Below are 21838 nucleotides of genomic sequence, written 5' to 3' on the forward strand. Positions count from 1 at the left end.
GCCTGATCCCTACATTGTCCCCAGCCCAGAGCACTGAGTGCCACATCCAGGAATTCCTTGGACACCTCCAGGGATGGGGGCTCCAAACCTCCCTGGGAGCCCCTTCCAGTGTTTAAGAACCTTTGCATGAGGAAATTCCTGCTGATTTCCTCCCCTGGCCCAGCCTGAGGCCGTTCCCTCTCCTGCTGTCCCTGTTCCTGGGAGCAGAGCCTGATCACCCTGGCTGTCCCCTCCTGTCAGGGAGCTGTGCAGAGCCACAGGTTCCCCCTGATCCCCCTTTTCTCCAGGCTGATTCCCTTTCCCAGCTGCTCCTCCCAGGATTTGCTCTCTGAGGAAGCCGAGGAGCAGCGCAGGAGCCCAGAGGGGCAGCGAAGGGAGGCACAAGCGCAGCTGCACAGGCACAGATTCCTTTCAGGCACTCCAGAATTGCTCTCCAAAACAGACGAGTGTGGAACAGCCACCTGGGAGGGGGGAACTGCTGCGGGAAAGCTTTCCCTCCTCCGTCCCTTGGGATGCAGGCTGCACTCAGGGAAAACCGGGAAGGCCATCCCTGTTATCCCCCCAAACACCCTGCACCATCCGAAGGCTTTCCCGGCTCTTCCCTGCTTGCTTTTCCCAAATACACGGATGGCCAGAGATCCCTCATGTGCCGCATCAGGAATGCGGTCACCCAGCTCAGGGAAGTATTTTTATACTCATTTATATTCAAAGAAAGAGAAATACAACTTCAAAAAAAACCCCAAACTCCTTTATGACACACAAACCCAGGGAAAATAAAATCTGTGACTGCAGCAAATGGAGCAGCGAGGAACGAGCTCTGCTCCCTGATGAGGAATTGTCCTTCACCCACAGCAGATGCAGCTCTTGATATTTGTTTTCTGCATAAATCTACATTTTAGGCTGAAAGCAACTGCTCGGGCTTTGTCTTGCTCCGTTCCATCTCTCGCTGCTCTTTTCAGCCCAGCGCCTCACACAAGCAGCTTTTGCAGCCCCAGATCCCAACCAGGGAGACTTTGGCCAGGGAATGAGTTTGCCGCAGGCGCGGTGGCGTTCAGGATGTTCCTTTCTCCCTGGTTCTCCATTCCTGCCAGCAGGGATGGTCCATCGCAGCCCCGAGTGATGGGCAGAGCCCCCAGGGCTTGTGGCACCCGGGGGAGCAGCCGGGGAGCTGCTGGGGTGGGAGATGTGCCCGCAGCATCGGAGCTGGAGATGGGAATTGCTGCAGGGCATGGGAATTGGTAAAGGATACGGGAATTGGTAAAGGACACGGGAATTGGTAAAGGACACGGGAATTGGTAAAGGACACGGGAATTGGTAAAGGACACGGGAATTGATAAAGGGACATGGGAATTGGTAAAGGGACATGGGAATTGGTAAAGGACACAGGAATTGGTAAAGGACACGGGAATTGATAAAGGACACGGGAATTGGTAAAGGGACACGGGAATTGGTAAAGGACACGGGAATTGGTAAAGGATACGGGAATTGATAAAGGGACATGGGAATTGGTAAAGGACACGGGAATTGGTAAAGGACACGGGAATTGGTAAAGGACACGGGAATTGATAAAGGACATGGGAATTGGTAAAGGACACGGGAATTGGTAAAGGACACAGGAATTGGTAAAGGACATGGGAATTGGTAAAGGGACATGGGAATTGCTAAAGGACACGGGAATTGCTAAAGGACACAAGTATTGGTAAAAGACACGGGAATTGGTAAAGGGACATGGGAATTGGTAAAGGACACGGGAATTGGTAAAGGACACGGGAATTGGTAAAGGGACACAGGAATTGGTAAAGGGACACAGGAATTGGTAAAGGACACGGGAATTGATAAAGGACACGGAAATTGATAAAGGACACGGGAATTGGTAAAGGGACACGGGAATTGCTGCAGGACACGGGAATTGCTGTGGGACACAGGGCTTGTGCTGCAACTTCATAGAATCCAGGAATGGTTTGGGTTGGAAGGACCTCAAATCCCATCCAGCCCACCCCTGCCATGGCAGGGACACCTGCCATGTCCAGGCTGCTCCAGGCCCCGTCCATCCTGGCCTGGGACATTCCTATTCCTGCTGCAGGCACTGTTTAAATGGGAATAGCTGGGTGCTGTCAGGCTGTAACTCCCTTGGAGCTGCAGCTGTGGCAATGTCACTGTCACTGTCACTGCTCCCCGGTGTCACATGGACACAGCGGGGCTGGGCTGTAGTATCACACAGGGACAACATCCCGGATCACTCCTGGATTAGGGAAAGTTTCCAGGTTTTTGGGCAGGTTGGGGGCTCTTAGTGCCAGCTCTGAGCTAGCAAAGCTCCTCCCCAAAGCTGGGGACAGGGAGCTGGAGCTGGGAAAGACCCCCAGGGGACACTGGCAGGGCCCAGGGGACACTGGCAGGGCCCAGAGGACACTGGCAGGCCCCAGGCACAGTGACAATAATCCACTCCTTTAACCCCATCTCAGCCCCTGGGGCATGGATTGATCCCTGATTCCAGCCACAAAGGGGATTAGCACCAACAAACTCGCAGTGCTCCCTGATGGAGCTCTGTGACGCAGCCAGGAAAAGCATCAGGAGGATGGGGAGAGAGGTTATTGCTGGAGGAATCTCCCCCAGATCCTGTCCCCAGAGAGGTTTCCAGGTGGGGATGGGAATTAAGGGACATTTGGGGTTTTTGGGCTCAGCTGCGGCTCTCAGGAGGGCCTGGCTCCCAAAGTTCCCTGCAGGATCCAGACAAACCAGATCTGTTTAGATGCCTCCAAAACCAATGTACCCAGCTCAGGAGAGGTTTAATCCAGCTGGATTCTTTTCCAGGACCCTTGGAAGGCACAAACTCCACCTGGAGCTGCTGCTCATCTGCAGAGTGGCTGGGTTGGGCATTTCTGATTATTCTGCATTGACCCAACATTCCCATTCCCCTGCCAGACAGCCCAGGCAGCAGGAATAAGGCCCAGGAGCAGCTTTCCAGGGAATCAAGCCTGATCCCACATTATATGGAAGGAAAAACCCAAAGCCAGCTCCCCAAACCAACCCAGACTACATTATAAATATATAATGTGAGATATAAAGTCACTTCCAGCCTGAAGCATTCCATGATTCTTCCCATGGCTCCGTGATTTACAGCTCATATTGCAGCCAGGGCTTTGGGAATGGCCTCGTGCTGCTGGATTTCTCCCTGGAATGGGAAGTCGGGGAAACAGAAAGTGGATAATCCTCTTAGCGGGGCTGGTGAGGCTGTGCCGGGCTCCAATTAGCACCGGAGGGTTCGTTATTAATTATGGGAATGAGGGAAAATCGAGGATGTCAGTGCTGGGAGAAAGGACTTGGCCCAAAATAACTGCCAGGGAGGGAAAAAGGAATGTCTGGAAAGCAGCACTGGATCAGGGATGGAGGGTGGAGCCCTGCAGCCACCCCGGTGCTGTCTACAAATTCCCAGACACCCAGACCTGGGACACCCCTGAAATCCCAGAGCTGCTTTTCCCTGGAGCCAGCGGGTCTGGGAATATCCCAGGAGAGGGTGCTGGAGTTTGACTCTGCTCTGCCCCCAAACCAAATCCCTCCCCATCCGGAGTGTCCAACCCTCCCCAAAACCTGACCCAGGCAGGGATTTGAAACCCAGCCAAGGTGAGTCTGAAATCCAGGGAATTTCAGGGAAATTGTCCAAACCTGTGAGGAACAGATCCCCAACATCTCCAGAGGATGAGGGGGGGTTGTTCCTGGGGCGGACACCCCTTCCCCAGGCTCTGTGTCCCCAGTTCCCATCCCTATGGATGGATCGTGTCCTGGAGGGGCAGCACATCCATGGAGCAGCTCCTTCCATTCCCTTCCCTCCCAGGGGTGGGAAACCACGGCTGGAGCAGCTCCTGAAACCAGGGATCACCCCAAGGGATCCAGGGAGGGATCCTGGATCCACAGGGGCTGCAGAGGGGCTGCACATCCCACCAGATCACAGAATTCCTGGACACCAGCCCCTGCCTGTGTCTCCCTCCTCCCAGCACATCCATCCCTGAGCTGAAGGTGCTGAGTCACAATCCCAGCCCAGCATCCCAAATTCCCATGAAATCCACAGCTCTGCTGGCAGAGTCTCACACCCCCAGCCTAAAACGCCTCCTGGAATAATTCCCTGTAAAATCCCCAGCCCCTAAACTCCCTTTAGGTCACTCCAAGGAATTTGTCACCTGCTCTCGACGTCCTCTTTGAGAAACAAAACCGTAAAATTCATCAAATAAATCAAATTAAGGTTAAAAAATAATGACTTAAGATCCATTAGGATCCCTCCCAAGGATCCAAGATTTGCTGGTGGAGCTGTTGCTCCTGCAGAAGAATAAAGTCCTTGGATATATTTGGCTGCTGAGCTCGGAATGGAGCCTGGGGTGTGGAGAAGGAGCCAAGACATTATTATTAATAATAATAATAATGTTGTTGTTGTTGTTATCCCTTAGTGTCTTAATAAATAAATAAATGTCTTAATAAATAAACAAATACATGTCCAAATAAATACATAAAAGTCTCAGTAATCAATGTCTTTGTGAGCTGCTGAGGTGGATCCAGCCTGGGCTGGGCTCCGGAATCAGAAACCTCGGGGTTCTTCCCTATCCTTCAGCTCCTTCCCCGGTGCCTATAAAATCCTCCTCAATTCCAACGAGGCCCGGGAGAGGTTTTTTGGGAATTATTTAAAGGATCTGTCCCCCAGATTGTTCCCCGCAGAGGGGACTGAGGTCAGAGCGAGCAGGAGAGGCGAGCTCGGGCTGCAGGCAGCCGATCTCCAGGGTACTCACATTCATCTTCCGCTCCCGGCTCCTTTCAGGGCATTTTGGGAGAAATCCCAGGGATTGGGATGTCGGGATCCCGAGTCCCGCTACGGCTGCGCTCCCTCCTTCCCCTTCCCGCTGCCCATCCCTCCGGGATTCGCTCGCGGGGTTGAAAAGTCCACTTTGAATTCCTTTGGCATCCGCGATTCCAGCCGGACTCCGTGTCCCGCCGCCGGAGCCGCTTCCAAAAGACCGTCCCAAAATCCAGGCGGTTCCTCGGAGCCGCCTTAACCCTCGGGATGGAGGGAGATCTCTTCCCAAGGGAAGCAGGACGCTGCTCTCTCCCAAAAATCCTCCCCTTCACAAGCCTCGACCTTGCCAGGGAAATCCTGTCTGCCTTGAATTATTCATCCCTCTTCCCGTGCTGCTCCAGCAGACAATTCCAAGCATTATTAACATGCCATGACTTTTTATCCTTTTGGGGTTATTTATCCCCCCCCCAACTGCTTCCAAACTCACGCCACCCTGGAGGCGTTCATCAGCATTCCTGGGATTTCCCAGATCAAATCGGCGTCTCCAGCCTCTCACACGCCCATTCCCGGTGGGAATTAGCACAGGAAAAGCCCTGGGAACAGGGGTAGCAGGGCTGGATCCAGCTGGAGCTCCTGCTTTTGGCAGCACCTCCCAGCCTGCCTGGGCATGGAATGCCGGGGAGGCTTCCAGCCCCGCAAGGAAAAACCCGGAGCAAGGAAAAAAACGTGCTGGGAATTCTAGGGAAAAAAAACCGTGGAATTATCCTTTTTAAGGAGTTCTGGCGGCAAATCCTGGTGGCGTTGAGGGCGGTGGCCGGGCCGGGCTCTGCTCCCCGTGTGACTGCTGGGTGCATCCCTGTGGCTCCCGCCGGGATTTGTCCCTGGAATTTCGCGGTTTGTGGCCATCCCAGACTTGCTCCGAACTCTGGAAATGAAGTGTCCAGAGGATCCTCTTCCCTTCCTCATGGAGATCAGCTGGAGTCTGGGGTGCCTGAAGCTGCTCCACAGTGACCAAATCCCTAAATCCGCTCTTTCCCATGGAAAACCCCTTTCCATTGGAAGCGGGATAAGCTCATCACTAACACTTCCCTCTGCTCAAATCAGGGCTGGAAAAGTTGGAATTCCCGCCCTGTTACTGAGCTAAACGACATTCCAGCAGCAGGGAACTCCAGCCAGTGAATTCCCAACCTCAATTCCTTGTGTTTATCATCCACTGGATCCTTTTCCATATTTAAGGTGGGCTTGTTGCTACCCTGGGCTGTGTCTGAGAGGAGAAGGGTGAAGAGTACCGCGAGCCATCCCAGCACGGAATTCCCAGGTTCCTGCAGCTCCAGTTTATCCAAAATAGGAACAGAGCGATTCCAACAAAATCCCCCTTTTTCACAGATTTTAGAAAGAAGGGAATATTGGAAATGTTTTCCCTACATGAAGCTGCGCTTTGGGATGGGCGGTCCTTGGCTGGAGCAGGAGCCAGCTCTGGGATTGTGAACTCTCAGAATGTAGTGGGATTCCAAAAAATCCCTGATTCCACCTGGGAAAATAAAAAATCAAATCCCTCAATCCAGCATTGGTGGGAGCTGCATCCTGATGCAACCTGGAGGGATTTCCACCGCGGGGAACTGCGAGGAGCTCTTTTAGAAACAGCCGGGAACGAAATTAACCCAGACGAGGTTTAACATCGTGTCTGAGAACAGTTTATTGGTAACGAAAATAATAAATAATAATAATGATAATGATAATAATGATAATGATAATAATAATAATAGTAGTAATAGTAATGGAGTCACCCTGCTAAAGAGGGGTAGAAAAGAGCAAGGGGGACGAAGATGGGAGGGAGAAAGAGAGAGGGGAGACAGAGGGAAAAGAGAGCGTTAAAAGCCAAAATATAAAGGAGTTACCTTGCTAAAGAGGGGCAGAAAGGACAGAGCGAGGGGGAGAAAGATTGGAGGGAGAGAGAGAGAGAGGAGACAGAGGGAAGAGAGGGCGATGCCGGCGGCGGGCGGGGAGCGCCGGCGGTGACCCCGAGGCCGGGGCTGTGCCCGCTGCCTGCCCGGGGATGGCTCCTGAGGCCAGGGGACACGAGGGGAGGGGACATGAGGGGAGGGGACACGAGGGGAGCGGACACCGGGGCAGCCTGGGCAGGGTCTGGGCACCGCTCGGGCTCCGAGGCGGGCAGGGCTGGGCAGGGAGCAGGGACGGGGCAGGCAGGGACACGGGGAGGAGGGAGAGCCGGGAGGGAGACGGGAGAGGCGTGAAGGGAGGCAGGAGAGCCGAGAGGGGAGGCAGGAGAGCCGAGAAGGGAGGCAGGAGAGCCGAGAGGGGAGACAGGAGAGCCGAGAAGGGGACAGGAGAGCCGAGAAGGGAGACAGGAGAGCCGAGAAGGGGACAGGAGAGCCGAGAGGGGAGGCAGGAGAGCCGAGAAGGGGACAGGAGAGCCGAGAAGGGGACAGGAGAGCCGAGAAGGGAGGCAGGAGAGCCGAGAAGGGGACAGGAGAGCCGAGAAGGGAGGCAGGAGAGCCGAGAAGGGAGGCAGGAGAGCCGAGAATGAGGCAGGAGAGCCGAGAAGGGAGGGCCTGGGCCCGGCCAGAACGGGAGAGCTGAAAGGTTCCCAGGGCAAAAAGGATAAAACACGGGCTGCGGCCAAGGCAAAAGGGATAAAACACGGGCTGGGGCCAGGGTAAAAGGGATAAAATACGGGCTGGGGCCAGGATAAAGGATAAAACACGGGCTGGGGCCAGGGCAAAAAGGATAAAACACGGGCTGGGACCAGGGCAAAAGGGACAAAACACGGGCTGGGACCAGGGCAGAAATCCTAACACCCAAAAAGACAAAAGCATAAGCTCCAAAAGCCCTGGGGCGAAAAAGCCGAAGGCGCAGGGCCCCACAGGCCCGCAGTCACACGGCCCGTCGGGAAAGCCGCCGGGGTTTGTGGCGCAGTCGCTTTTTCTGCCCCTGGCTCCTGGCTGGCAGGAGAGCGCTGAGGGAGCTTTTTCCGTCTGCTGGCAGTGACCCTGCAGGGAACAGTGTCCCCGGTGTCCCGGGACACGGCACCTGTCCCCGGTGCTGGCTGTCCGTCCGTGTGGGACACGGCCTGGCTGCGTCCCCTCACACAAACCCCTGCCTCCATCTTCTCCTCGGGTCCCCCTGGACACGGCGCCGGTGCAGCCCCATCCCCTCTCACAGCCATGGAAAAATGATAACAATAAAAATGTAAGCTGGCTCCTCACAAGGGGATTCAAGGGAGCGGTGGGAGCGGGACCGTGCGTTTTGTCCTTAAAAATCTGCTTCTCTCCTCTCAGATCTTCCCCCCCCCACTTAACCAGGAGGAGTTTGTCCCTGACTCCCTCCGAATTAATTAATTAACGTTCTGTTAATGATGTGCTGCAACTCCAGGCACGGACAATTCTTTGGGTCCCTTAATCCCCCCTTTCCAATAAGGGATTAGGATTTTCCTTAATGGGTTTCTGCTAATTTCTTATGAGATCGGGGCACAAACAAACAAACACAGCCCTGATTCCACCTTCCTCTTCCCATTCCCATCCTGTGACCGCATCCCTTGGGAAAGGACAGGAAAAGGGCGATGGCTTCACAATGACAAACTGGAATTTAAAAGGCAGAATGGAATTGAGGGTTGGAATATTGGTCTGGGATTGCTCTATTTGTGGCTTGACTTGGAAAAAAGGGGGAATTTTTCCTGCCTTTCCCCACCATCCACAGAGCCTCTGGAAAGGAGGAGTTCACGGACAGATGTCAAGGATTGGTGCTCGGAAATGAATCCCCATTTTTGAGCTTCCTGCAATTTTCTCACTGCTAGAAGCATTCCCATTTTTTTGAGGGATGGATGGGATATTGGGAAGGAATTTCTCCCTGTGAGGGTGGAATGGATTTTCCCAAGGATGTTCCGTGCCTGGAAGTGTCCAAGGCCAGGCTGGAGCACCCTGGGATAGAGGGAGGTGTCATAGAAATGTAGAGATCGTCCAAGGGGAAAAAAAAAAAAAAAAAAAAAAAAAAAAAAAAAAAAAAAAAAAAAAAAAAGGAATATTTCTATCAGAGAGAAAATTGCAGGAAGCTCAAAAATGGGGATTCATTTCCGAGCACCAATCCTTGGAATCTTTCCATGAGCTTCTCCTTTCCACAAGCTCTATGGATGCTGATAAAAGGCAGGAAAAAAATCCCTGTTTTTTCTAAGTCAAACCACAAATAAAGCAATCCCAGACCAATATTCCAACCCTTAGTTCCATTCTGCCTTTTAAATTCCAACTCATCCTAATTCTCTTTCCCATAATAAAGCTTGGAAATCTCACCCCCATCAGGGGTTATTCCCTTAAATAACCTGTCCTGACTTTTAAAATTCCCTTTCTTAATGGACTAAAAGGAGCTGGGAAGGTTCCAGCAGCAGCTGTTGGGATGTTCTGCATCCTGACAGGAAATCCAGGCTGACACGTGGAGCGGGAGAATCCCAGGAGAGGCATCCTCAGCGCCCTCCTTGAGCCTTTCTTTAGGTAAATTTTAATTTTTTCGTGGATCAGCACAGCTGGAAAATGGGCACAAAGTACTCCCTGCAAGTCTCCCCCAGGAAAAGAATTTTTAAAATAAAAATATATTTATTTTCCATCTTTTTATCTCATTGCAGTTCCTCAGGGATGTGTTAATCCTCAGGGGATTCCTCCCAGGAAGAGCCACGAGGCAAACAATTCCTTCAAGGTTTAAAGAAAAAAAAAAGGTGAGGAATGTTCAAGAGAGAATTTTTCCTTTTCAAGGATGAAATTATGCCTGGCTCAAACAAAACCAAGAAAAATAAATCCCAGAAAAAGGGGAATAAATCCCAGAATTTGGCATTCTAGGTCCATCTGCTGTTGGAAATATGGAAAGATCATCAATACCTCCAGCAGGGGCAGATTGGGGGAAAAACCCTCCTGAGCAAAGCTGGAATGAAAAACGCCCAGAGAGAATGGAGGAAAGCGCTAAAAATGGGGTGAAAATTATTAAAAAGGAAAAAAAAAAACCCCACAAAAAATCAGTGGGGGTGGTGGCAGAGAAGGCAAAAATTGGAAGGAAAAGCCCCAAAATTGAGATTAAAGGGAAGAAATTGAGCAGACAGGAAAAAAGGCCTAGGAGAGGTTCACGTTGGAGCACGGTGATGGGAAAAATACAGCAAAAAGGGGAAAAACACACCAAGAGCTTAAAATATTTTACAATTTTAAGTTAAAAACTGAATTTACTTCCAGCCTGGACAGTGGTGGAGCCTGAGCAGAGGCAGGATCAGCCTCATTCCCTTTCCCCGAATCCCTGCTTGGAAAAAAAAAGATTCCAGAGCAAGTGAGGCTATTAATTATTAATTAGCAGGTGAGGATTAAAATTGGAACGAAAGCTTGGATAATTTAAAACAAACCTAAAGCAGAGCTGAGCTGCAGAGGGGGAGGGAGGGCTCTGGAAAGGCTGGGAAGAGCCGCTCCAGAGGGATAAATAATTCACAGGGCTTTTCATTTATTCAGCTTTCTTTACTTTCCTAATGTTCCAGCGAGGGAGGGAGGGAACGTGGAGAGCCCAGCAATCCCTCTCCTGCAATTCCAACATTTCAGGGCATGTTTCAATCCCTATTTTACACTAAAAGTGGGATTTTAAATCCATTTATACCCCCGAGGTGGCTGAAATCAGCTCTCATTAATTCATTTATCCCTGGAGCCGCAGGGCCGTGCCTTTCCCGGTGTCTCTGGGATATTCCCAACCTCCCGCTCCTCATTGATTCCCCATCCCATATTTGTTTGTCTGGCTCCCTAATCAGGAGGAAACAAGTGATTAGCGCTGATGGGAGGCTAATCAAGAGATTATCAGCGAGGACAACAAAATCAGCACTGGGAGACAAAAGAATTCCCTCCTGGAAATGCGAACTCCGGCTGGGGCTGCAATCGGATTTTGGGCTGCGGCAGAGGGATAAATTTGGGTTGGGAGGGGCTCGGGTGGGCTCGGGAAAGCGGAGTCAGCTTTAATGCCATGAATTAATTTGCATTTTCCCGGTGACATCACTCGGCAGCGGTGACTCAGCAAAATTAGGGATTTATTCACGGGTTTGGGAGAACTCTTCTCTTCCTGGAGTGTGGTTTTATGTGAGAGTGGGATGGGAAGGATGGAGCTGAAGCCTGGAGCAAAGGGAAGCTTTGGAATCCACCCCAGCCGGGATTTCCCCAGCGACAGGAAGAAAACCAGCGCCGGGAATTGCTCAGGGACCACAGGTGCCGTGGAGCCGTCCCCAAAGCAGGAATCGGTTGTGGAAAAGAAATCATCCCTCGAAAACCATCTCCAAAGCTCATTTCCTGTAGGATTTCCTGAAGGGTCCCACAGCAGCGCCCCAAATTCCCTTCGCTCCGTGCCAGAGGGGCAGCTCTGATCCCAAGGACAAATCCAGCTGGGAAGAAGCAATTCCTGGCTTTGAAAATGAGAAATTTTTTTGAGCACAAATAATTCCTTTGTGTCATTTTCTGCATTTCCTGTCAGGGAATTGAAGGGCTGAGTGAAATTGATGGAGACCAGAACCAAAAAGTTCCCCCCAGCTTTGATCTGAGGCCAGCCCTCAGCATTAAAACTGCAAATTGAGCCCAAAAGTTCTTAACTGGGGTGGCACTTCTTACATTTAATTTTTTTTTTAAATTTTTATTTAATTTTTAAAATTAATTTAAAAAATTTTAAATGCTTCAAATTTTCTTTTTAGTTTTAAACGTTTTTTAAGCTCTATTTTGTTTTCCACCACACAGACATTGGTTCACCCCTGCTCACAGGAACAAATCTATCCGTGGACACCTCGAGGGTGCTCCAATCCCACACCTGGACACAGCTGGGTTGGGATAAATAAAAACCAAGGATTTCTTTCATCCCATCGCTCCCAGTTCAGGAACAACAGTGCCAGGATAAATTCCCTGGCAGCAGCAAAGAATTTAATGAAGAATAAGGAATTTTTCAGAGCAGCATTGCTGAATATTTTTTTTATCAGTGGAGAGGGGGAAAAAATCACAATTTTCTTTGCTGGTTTCCATTTCTCCAACTCCTGTCAGCCAAAATAGTGAGTGGCACAGAAATTTTTCCAATGAGATCTGGCAGATTGGTGGGAAAGTAAATTTGCTTGAGTTCCACACTTTTTACTTGATGCTATTCCTGGGAAGAGGATTTACTGCTGGATTTGCAGCTTCCCAGTGTCAGTCTTTTCTAGGAATTGTTAATAAAAGTCAGATGTCCTGGGGGCAGAGGGAGGGGTTGTTGTTTAATGCTTCAAATCTAGAATATTGTAATAATAATCCCTCGTTAATTCCCTCAGCTCCCCGGCAGACGACTGAAGGGGAAAGGATTTAAAGGAGGATCCTGGCAAAGTGATTTAACACCCAACCCATCCCAATGAAATCACAACCCTGGGAAGAAAATTCATCCGAAAATTAAAAGTAAATGCCAATGGAAATGTCTTAACCCTTCATATAAATCATATTTTGTTGTTTTGTTTGGTTTTATCAACCTCATTTTCTTTGTATTAAAAAAAAAAAAAATTGATCCAGGTGTACATATTTTGTAGGATATTTTAAATTCCATCTTCTTTAAATTCTCTCATTATTTAGAAGTGAAGCAGAGCTGAGTATTACGGGCATTCATTAATATTTCTGTTTTAGCTTTTGTTATTCATTATGGACAAAAGCCACTGCAGGAAATTGTTGTGTCCCCACCTCTGGTTTTTAACTGTTCCTTTGGGATTCCTGCTGGTTTGGATGGAGCAGGGAATGGAAGAATTGGGAAGGAATGCAGGAATCTGGATCCTTGCAGGGCCTGATCAGCTTGTTATGAACTCATTTATTGAATAAATTTGTGATAAGAGATAAGAACATCATGGCAAATAAATATCTGCCCACAAAGGTTAAACTTCGGGCTGCCTCATTTGGAGAAAATCATTGTTTTCCTAAAATAAGCAACCCATTAAAGTGGGAAATAGCAGGAATAACTCCTGGAAGAGCCTCCATAGCTCTCCTGAGACTGATGTTATTGGCAGCCAGGGGAGCGTGGCCCCCTAATGGGACAATTTAAATGCATAACAGCTCCAATAAACTCCTTAAAAGGTGTCCCCACATTCCTTATGTTGATGTGGCTGTCCCAGAAAATCCTGGATAACTCAGAGGCCTTTAAAGCAGGAGAAAATATTGTCCTGCCTGTCTCAGGCTGGGCCATAACCAGTCCTGCCCTTAAGCGTAGGATGGATTGTGTGGAAGGCAAAACTCAAATTCCCCTTTCCTTCCACAGGGCCCTGCTTTAAACAAACCTTAAAAATCCCAAAGACCATTTCTGTGACTGCATCAGCTCCTCCAAAATAAAGCAACAGCAACCTGCAGTGATGGGGAGAAATGCAACGTTTGGGACAGCGTCTATGAGGGGAAAAAGCATGGATTTCATATTTTGGGAGAAAATTCCTTGGGGGCAGCTCCTATTTGTCTGATTTGATTGCATTGAATAATTTGGGTGTCCAGACTCTCCTGAACACCAGGAGGTTTCAATTTCAGATTGTCCAAAACCTGTTCAGTTTTTCCTGATCCAGCTGTCCAAATTTCCCTGAGGGTGTAATTAATCTGTCAGGTTAATTAGGCTCTGTTTTTACGTATTTAATTTTTTTTCCCAATTTTTGTGTTGGGGTAACACTTATTTGAAATTTAACTTCAAGTATTTGATCACTCCCAGTTTTTCCCTGCTGGGATTTTGCTCCTCACAAATTTGGGCTCTCTGAAACCCGTGGCTGAAATGCCCAATTTTCTCCTGGAAAATTAAAAAGTAGGCCCTGGCTTTGCTCAAGAGCAAGACTGGAGGTAAATTAACTTTCACTTTGGGTTTTGATGGATGTTTAATGAACCCAGCATTGTTCAGCTGGAAATCTTGGAGCTATTTTTCATCCCAAACCTCTCCTGAGCAGCGCCTTTGACAGGTTATTAAGATTTTAGTGTCACTGTGGAAACATTTTTCCAGGCGTCTCGGCTGTGATCAGGAGAGGTTCACTGCTCCTTCTCCATCTGCCGACCTCCCAAACCAGCTAAATTTAAAAATCCAGCTTTTCTGGGGGGGAAACATTTAATAAGCAACAATTTCCAGTCCTGGATTCTTCATCCTAATGACCAAGCAAGGCTTTCCCGTGTTTAATTGAGGTGCTGAAGGGGAGGAAGTTGAGTTATTGCTCTGATAAATCCCCAAATTATGGAGGCAGGGAGAGACTCATTTAGGGAGTGATCCCACAGCATCCCTGTGCCAAGGGACCCAGGAATTGGGATAGCAGATATTTGTGTTTTGGACGTGTCCATCCAGGTTTTATGGATCAGGAAAACATCTGGATCAGGCAATTACAAGTTACTTCATATATGGAAATATCTATATTAGGATACAGCTACATTTCCCATTTGCATCAAGGTGAATTCCCAAAACCTCAGGTAATTTCCGTGGTTTAAGTGAAATTCCACAGGAACTAAATTTCTCTGCAGCACTGATTTAACCAAGGAAATAGACAACACATTGGGGGACATTCCCCATCCCTGGGGGTGTCCCAGGCCAGGCTGGACAGGGCTTGGAGCACCCTGGGGGAGTGGAAGGTGTCCCTGCCCACAGCAGGGGGTGGGATGCGATTTAAGGTCCCTTCCCACCCAAATCATCCTGGGATTCTGGGAAAACACAGGAGGAGCAAAAAAAATCCGACACATTGAGAGTTCAGTTTTAGACATCTAAGTTTCTGACATGGATCAATCCAGAATGTGCAGCCCTGCAGCCAAAGCAGTGCTGGAATTACGAACACAGCTCATTCCCACTGCTTCGGCTGCTCCACGACTGGAGCAGACACTAAAATAAGGAGAACACACCATGGCCAATGTCCTACTCAAGTTCCTGTTCAGCCCTAATTAAATGGGAAAACCCCAACATCAGGTTATGCTAAAAATTACTTTTAATTCAACTTAAAAAAAAAATTACTTAATTAGAGTTTATACTTGCACATTTTTTAAAAAAACCCTCTTGAAAGCACTCCAGTTTGGGACTAAACCCAGATTTACCTGAATTAAACCTGCCCCAAGCTGATTTGTTCTGTCGTACTCTAAGCAAGATTCTTCTCCAACCTTCCCTCTCTTTATGCTCCTGTTGCTGCAGTAAAACATTTACTGAGGCTCATGTATCCCAGAAGGAATTCCATGAGTTTTTAGGACCTTTTCCACCCTTGGCATCAGCCCTTCCAGCAGACAAAGTTCCACTGTGTGGCAAAGGCTGGAAACAAAGGACAGTGGTTCTGCAAAAAGCCAAATAAAGCCCTTCAGTGCTGCTGGAAAATGCATCCATTGACAGCCAGGAGCTCTGCAATTCCTTTTTCATGGAGAGAGGAGTCGGTGACAGCCACTCATTTCTTTGCCATGATTATCTCATGGTGGGCACAGCCTTTAATAAATGAAATAATTCTTTTTTTGTGTGTCAAAGAGCAGGGTTTAAAATAAAAGCGTGGAAAAGATAAATCCCCGCAACAAGGACAGCTGAAAGGACACTGACACGGAAGGTCTGAGTTTATGCTCTGAGGGAAATTAAGTGGGAACATTTGGAATTAAAATATCTCCTCGCTGGGGGGAAAAAAAGTGAATATTCTTAATTTTCTGGATCATTAAACTCCTCCTGGAAAGTGAGTTAAGGAACTCTGGGATATTTTTACAGCATCGAGGGTTTGAGGATTTCTGATGATGTGATGAGTCAGGCTCAGATTTGCAGGGAATCAGAGAGCATCTCCCAGGAGGGAGCAAGAATCCATAGGGAAGGGTCACAATCCAGGCACAAAGCTGTCCAGTTCCCTTTCTTTTGGGATAAGGAGCAGCAAAGGGTCTGTTGCATTAGTGGGGAATGAAGGACTTCCTGCCGATGGACTTAACAGAGAAGTGTATCAGGATCAAAGGCATGGAATGGGAATTGGGACGTGGAAAAGCCAGGCTGGGATTAGTAGGTGCTTATCCCAAGCCCCTCTGGGCCCCAGTGTTGTCCTAGAGGAGATTTAGGATTCAGTCAAAGGTTTGGGGCTTTTTTTTTCCCAGAAATGGGAAGGGACAGACAAAGGTCCAGCCCTGCCTTACAGCCACCCATGGAACTGCACCCCAAAAACTTAATTTAGAATTACTTTGGAAGAAAATCCAGGAAATATTTGACCGTCAGGAAGAGAAACATCAAAATGACCCCCAAGTGGGCAGGGAGCCACGGCAGGATTCCCAGTCTTGGGAGAGACACCAAGGCCATCATTTCATGGAACCACAGAGTCCTTAAGGTTGGAAAAGACTCCCAAGATCAACTCCAACCATCAACCCACGTTCCCCATGAAATAATGTTCTCAAGTGCCACATCCACGCATTTTTGGAACACTTCCAGGGATGGTGAATCCATGAATCCAGCACTTGCCTGGGCAGCCTATTTTAATTTCTCTACATGCCAAAACCCACAGCTCTGGACTAAAAATACGGAATTCTCCATGGCACCTCCATATTTCCTTTCCATTTCCTTCGAGGTAGGAAATCTGCTCCTGAAATTTGGCTTCAAGATTTCGTATTTAAGTTTGCATCCCAATTTTGCAAAATTAAACACAAGAGACGAGATAAATCCCTGGCATTCTGGGAAGCACAGCAGGTTTTTATGGGAGAGGGGGAAACAGCTCTGCAGTGTTCATAAATACCATGAATTCAGCATGGGAAATATTATGACATCTTCATCTAATTTACATAATTTGCATAAAAATAAAATTACAGAGGAATATTCAGTTCCTGCATGCAAAACCTTCTCTTCCTTTCCCTTCCTGAATGAGATTCTCCTTTTGCTTCTCAGTGGATTTTATCCAATATCTGGGATTTCTGGACACTGACATAATCAAATCTAACAATAATTTGATTTTCTTCCGAGCTCCTCGGAGCACCAAAGCGATTTTATTATTCTGAAAATGGTTTGAAAGCATCTTTATTGAAGGCCCATAAATGTCTGTAAAGCTATCTCGGTGCCAACGGATCAAGAATACTCCTGAAATTCCTTGTTATGCCTTGTACCTGAAAAATCCATTTGGAACAGCTTCTCCTGTATTGAATTCCTGTCTGGAGCAGCTGATTTAAGCAGCTGATAGAGGATGGCAAGTGGCCCATTCATTGTGTTATCATTTTATACACTCTGTCCATAAAACCCTCAGGAGAGGGATGGACTGTCTGTCCATGAGAAATAATCCACTGGCTGAGGTTTATTGGAACAGCGATGGAATTTTAAATACCCTGGAAAAGCCAAAGCGTGGCTGCTGACATGATTGGAGCAGCGTTTTCCAAGCTCCGCGTTCAGGCTCAGAATGAGAGGAATTAATGCAATTAAAGCAGCGCCTTAATTAGGAACTGGAAACAAGGGTTTAGTTGGAAAAACAAGAGCTCCTAAATTTTCAAATGATGAAGGACTGGTGTACACAAGGTGTGGGGAATGCGTCATCAGAACAGCAGGAAAAGGTCAAGTATCATAAACCACAAGAATATTCCACAGTTCACCTCTGGCTCTGGTGTTCCCAGGTGGGAGCTGCTCAGCTCCCAGCATTTTCCTGTCCGGGCCAATGGGAGGAAAAATGTTTAATTCAATGTCATCAAAGAAGGGCAAAATAAGGTCAAAATTTCAGAAATCACCAGCGAAGGAAAGTTTAAAACACAGCCCAAGGGATAAGGACGTAAGTAGGGTACGAGGTGATCCTGTCACTGCTAAACAAAATCTTACTGGAGAAAAGAGCCTGGGAAATGGGAAACCCCTCCAAAATTCACTGCTACATGGGTAGGACAGAGGAATTTGGGGGAATTTGGGAGTTCATAAAAGCTGACACTTTAAAGGAAAGGGAGAAAGAGCAGCAGAAGTTTAAAAAGGGAGAACCAAGTGATGCAGTCAAACAAATCATGGAAGTAATGAACAATCCAGAATAAACCCCAGCTGCCTGACTTAGATCTCTTAAAGGCCTTTGCTGAAGGGTGGCTTTGCCAAAAAATATTCATATGAGAGACAGGGTTGGGCGAAAATCCGAAGACCTAAATAACTCCAGCATGGGAATCTCCATGAAACAGGATTTAATCTGGTTTTGTTGAAGACCTGAATAACTCCTGTGTGGGAATGTCCATCAAAACTGGATTTAGGGAGGTGTTTGTTGAGGAGCAAAGCTGCCCAACCTTCTTTCCAAAAGCGTCACCCGTGGTTGGGCTCAGCTTCAGGATGGGCAGAGCAGGTGGGACATGAACCACCACCACCAGGGCACCTCCCTGCTGCTCGCTTTGGGTTCTTCCTTAAAATTAAAATGGCTTTTTTTAACCCCAGTGTGAAATTTTCACTGCCTTGAAGTAATTCCCAAAGAAAATATGTTTTTTTTTTCTTTAAATGTTCCCTAAAATGTAATTTATGTCTTCCTGATGACCTTTAGCTGACCCTAAGAAGTCATTTCCCAGGTGGAAAATTGCCTCCAAAAATGGACTTACTGAAACAGAGTCAGAATCTCCCAAAAACCAGAATAATTATTATTATTTGTTTAAATTACTAGCAGTGAAATAGCTCAGATCATATTTATTCACACCAAAATGTACTTTCCCGGTGTATTTACCCTGAAAATTCATTTTACGAGCAGAAATCAATACCCTGCCCTTCGGGAGGAGATAATCTGGATATATTTGGGAAGATCCACTGTCCTGTAATAGACCCCATTAAAGTGCTGCTGCCACATTTCAGTGGTGATAGAGCCACTAAAATTATTTAATGGCCCAGGATGGGGCAATTTCCATTGGATTTTCCCTCCATCCCAGTAAGTTTCTATTAAATGTATTTTATACATCTAATTCCTCCTGGTTTAATCATGGGCTTTATTGTCCATTACTTAAATTTCTTACATTTCCAGGAAAATATAATTCATTCCAGACAGTGAAGTAATTCCTTGTGGGAAACACATGATTGGAAATCTCCCAGTCTCAAATAATTCCATACTGGAGACATGCTACCATTCCCACTCTTGGCTTCCCATTCCAAATCCATTCCAAATCCATTCCAAATCCATTCCAAATCCTTCACTGCTCCAGAATTTCACTCTGGATTGAGCTGTTTGATCTCTGTCATCGGCAGCGCTTGGGAAGGGGGACAACAAAAGGCCTCGTAATTTTGGATTTGCCAAATCCTGGTATTCCCAATAATCCCTTGGAATTATTGGTGTGCTCTCCTCATCCGTGCCCAGCTCTCAAAGCTGTGATCCCAGGGGGTCTCATTGGAAACTCTACATATTTTAGGATATTTTAGCTGTGCATCCTTAACAGCAGGAAAAGATGGGATCTTTTCCAGCCTAAAGAAATCAGGCCATTGTCACCATTCCCAAAGATTGCAAATGCCATCAGCAAAGATCACTGGAAACAGAGTAGAGAGTCATATAATTGTTTGGGTTGGAAGAAACCTCAAAGGTCATCCAGTCCCACACCTTCCACTGTCCCAGGAGGCTCCAACCTGGCCTTGGACACTTCCAGGATTCCAGGGGCAATCCCAGCTTCTCTGGGAATTCCATCTCAGCCCCGCCTCACCCTCACAGGGAATAATTCCTTCCCAATATCCCATCTAACCTTGCCCTCTGAAAGCTCCTCAGACAAAGGAAATTCTGGATTTTCGGTGTGTTGTCACAGGGCAGGAGAAAAACCCCCCTAGAACTTTTCTGTGATGGTGAAAATCTGCTCTGCACCCTCCTGCTTAATTCCGCATTTAAGTCTTCATTAATATTGTTTTCATTTTGGGGCCTGGCTTTGTAAAAAGCAGGCTGTGGAATTTCCCTGCTGTGGGAATAAATAAGATATAATAGATAGAATTAGCTTAGAAAAGATTTATAAAGGATTCAGCCAAATCTACTGAAGTGAGACATAAATAAAAGTATTTCTGAGACCTCTCATCAATACCTACCAGAGCCATCTCATTGTGAGGCTTCACACAGCTAAACCCACCCCAGAACTCCAAAAAACTGTTCTCAAGTGTCTCAAGCAGCCGAATATTCCCACAGAAACATCATCAGAAATGTTTTATCAGTGGTTTTAGCATCAGCCAGGATCATTTCTGGATTGATTTTGCTGCAGCTAAACCACAAGGACTCAAATTGACATCAATAATCACATTATTGTGATGATGTGACCCAACCTTCAACACACACAGCACAAAAAAAGAAGAAATTGATGTTCTGCTCCCACCAGCAGAAAGGATCAAGGGGGCCCTTTTGTATCCCAGCAGTTAAAATCCCATGGGATAATATTTGTAATCATTGGATAATCATTGGGGGTGATTATGTACACAAATAAACACAAACTCAACAACTATTTCTCCATGAAAAACCCATTTAAAAGACAAATTCCATGTTAGGCCACAGCATTGTGAATTCCCTGCTCACACTTAGAACCGAGATTATCCAAAACCAAAGGCAGGGATTGAAAACAACATTTTTTTCCCATGTTCCCTTCATTCCAAGTGTTATCTGACAGCCACATCAGCGTTAATGCTTCTCCTCAACCCATCAAATATTTGATTTCTAATTAAGGCCTTTTCATCTCAGTTGGATTTGTCTCCCTCATCTTTAATTATGTTTCCATCCACGCTGCTCGAGAGCAAGGATTTGCATTTTTACATTGTATAGAAATCACATTGTAAATATTTATCAGATGGTTCCCTCTCTGCTGCTCATGGATTTGGGAATTCAGGCTCACAGGAAAGAGGGAATGTTCCCCATGCTAACACCCCACTGCTTGTTAGGATTTCACAGCTTCCCATACATTGATTTCCCTCTCCCTCAACTTCTCATCGCTCCTGCAGCTGCAAAACACACCTGGGAATGTCACAGACACCAGTGGAAAAAGGAATTCTCCTGGGAGACCTGGGAACCCACAAAGGCTGCAGAGAGATTTGGTCCTATTTTAGAACCAAACCTTAATAAATCACAGAGGAAAGTCCCAGCTTTGAAGGTACCACATGGGGCAGGAAGCACAGACAAACGGGTTTGGGGCAGAGGAGTTCAATCCCGGCTCTTTCCCCACTGGATATTTCTGTGGCACCAACCGATGGAGAAGGGGTGGGGAAATGACCATTCCTGTTTGGAAAAGCAGCTTTTGTGTGGTTACACCTCTAAAAAAAAAAAGGCATTTCTTGGTAGAAGGTTGTCTATTGGAGCACTTGGCTCCAGCAAAGAAATGGGAATTTCACGGAATCAGTTCGTGCCATTCTCATGAGCAGCCCAATGATTTTTAGGAGAGGACAGGAGGTGCTGTGCCGGGGTGGGAGGTCAGGAGTGGCGGGGTTGGGGTAAGATCCGCATTAAAGGACACGAGCCCCGGCCGAGGAGCGAGAGAACGGCTCCGCTGTCCGCGGTGCTGAGCGGCCCCGGCCCCGCCGCTGCCCGCGGTGCTGAACGCCCGAGCCCCGACGCCGCTTCCCGGGAGATGCCGCCCCTCTCCCGGGCAGCCCGGCAGGGTGGGAGCAGGGCTAACACGTCCCCCCGGGCACGGGATGCTTCCTGAGACCCCGCCTGGAATGCCGCACCCAGATCTGGTGTCCCCACCAGTAAGAAGGATGTGGAACTGTTGGAGCTAGTCCAGAGCAGGTCATGAAGTTGCTAAAGGGACTGGAGATCTTCCCCTATGGAGACAGGCTGGAAGAAGTTGGAGTGTTTCAGCCTGGAGAAGAGGAAGTTGTGTGCAGAGCTCAGCGCTCCTTCCAGGATCTGAATGGGGAGACAAGGAAGATGTAGGGAGACTTCATTGGGAACTGGAGTGACAGAGCAGAGGAATGGCTTCAAGCTGGAGGAGTGGAAATTTAGATGGGATGTTGGGAAGGAATTACCGGCTGGGAGAGTGGGCAGGCCCTGGCACAGGGTGCCCAGAGCAGCTGTGGCTGCCCCTGGATCCCTGGCAGTGCCCAAGGCCAGGCTGGATGGAGCCTGGAGCAGCCTGGGAGAATGGAAGGTGCCCTTGCCCATGGCAGGGAATGAGATGAGCTTTAAGGCCCCTCCCATCCCAAACCAATCAG

At 47.9% G+C, this 21838-nt stretch overlaps 1 protein-coding gene across 1 annotated transcript in view; it reads right to left on the reverse strand.

Moving 5' to 3' along the window:
• SCHIP1 (schwannomin interacting protein 1) overlaps positions 1 to 21838 on the reverse strand; it is an 86139-nt gene that overhangs the window by 44057 nt on the left and 20244 nt on the right. The gene's annotated exons all lie outside the window — the stretch shown is intronic.

The sequence above is a fragment of the Hirundo rustica genome, chromosome 10, assembly GCF_015227805.2.
Source record: "Hirundo rustica isolate bHirRus1 chromosome 10, bHirRus1.pri.v3, whole genome shotgun sequence".
Classification (NCBI taxonomy): domain Eukaryota; kingdom Metazoa; phylum Chordata; class Aves; order Passeriformes; family Hirundinidae; genus Hirundo; species Hirundo rustica.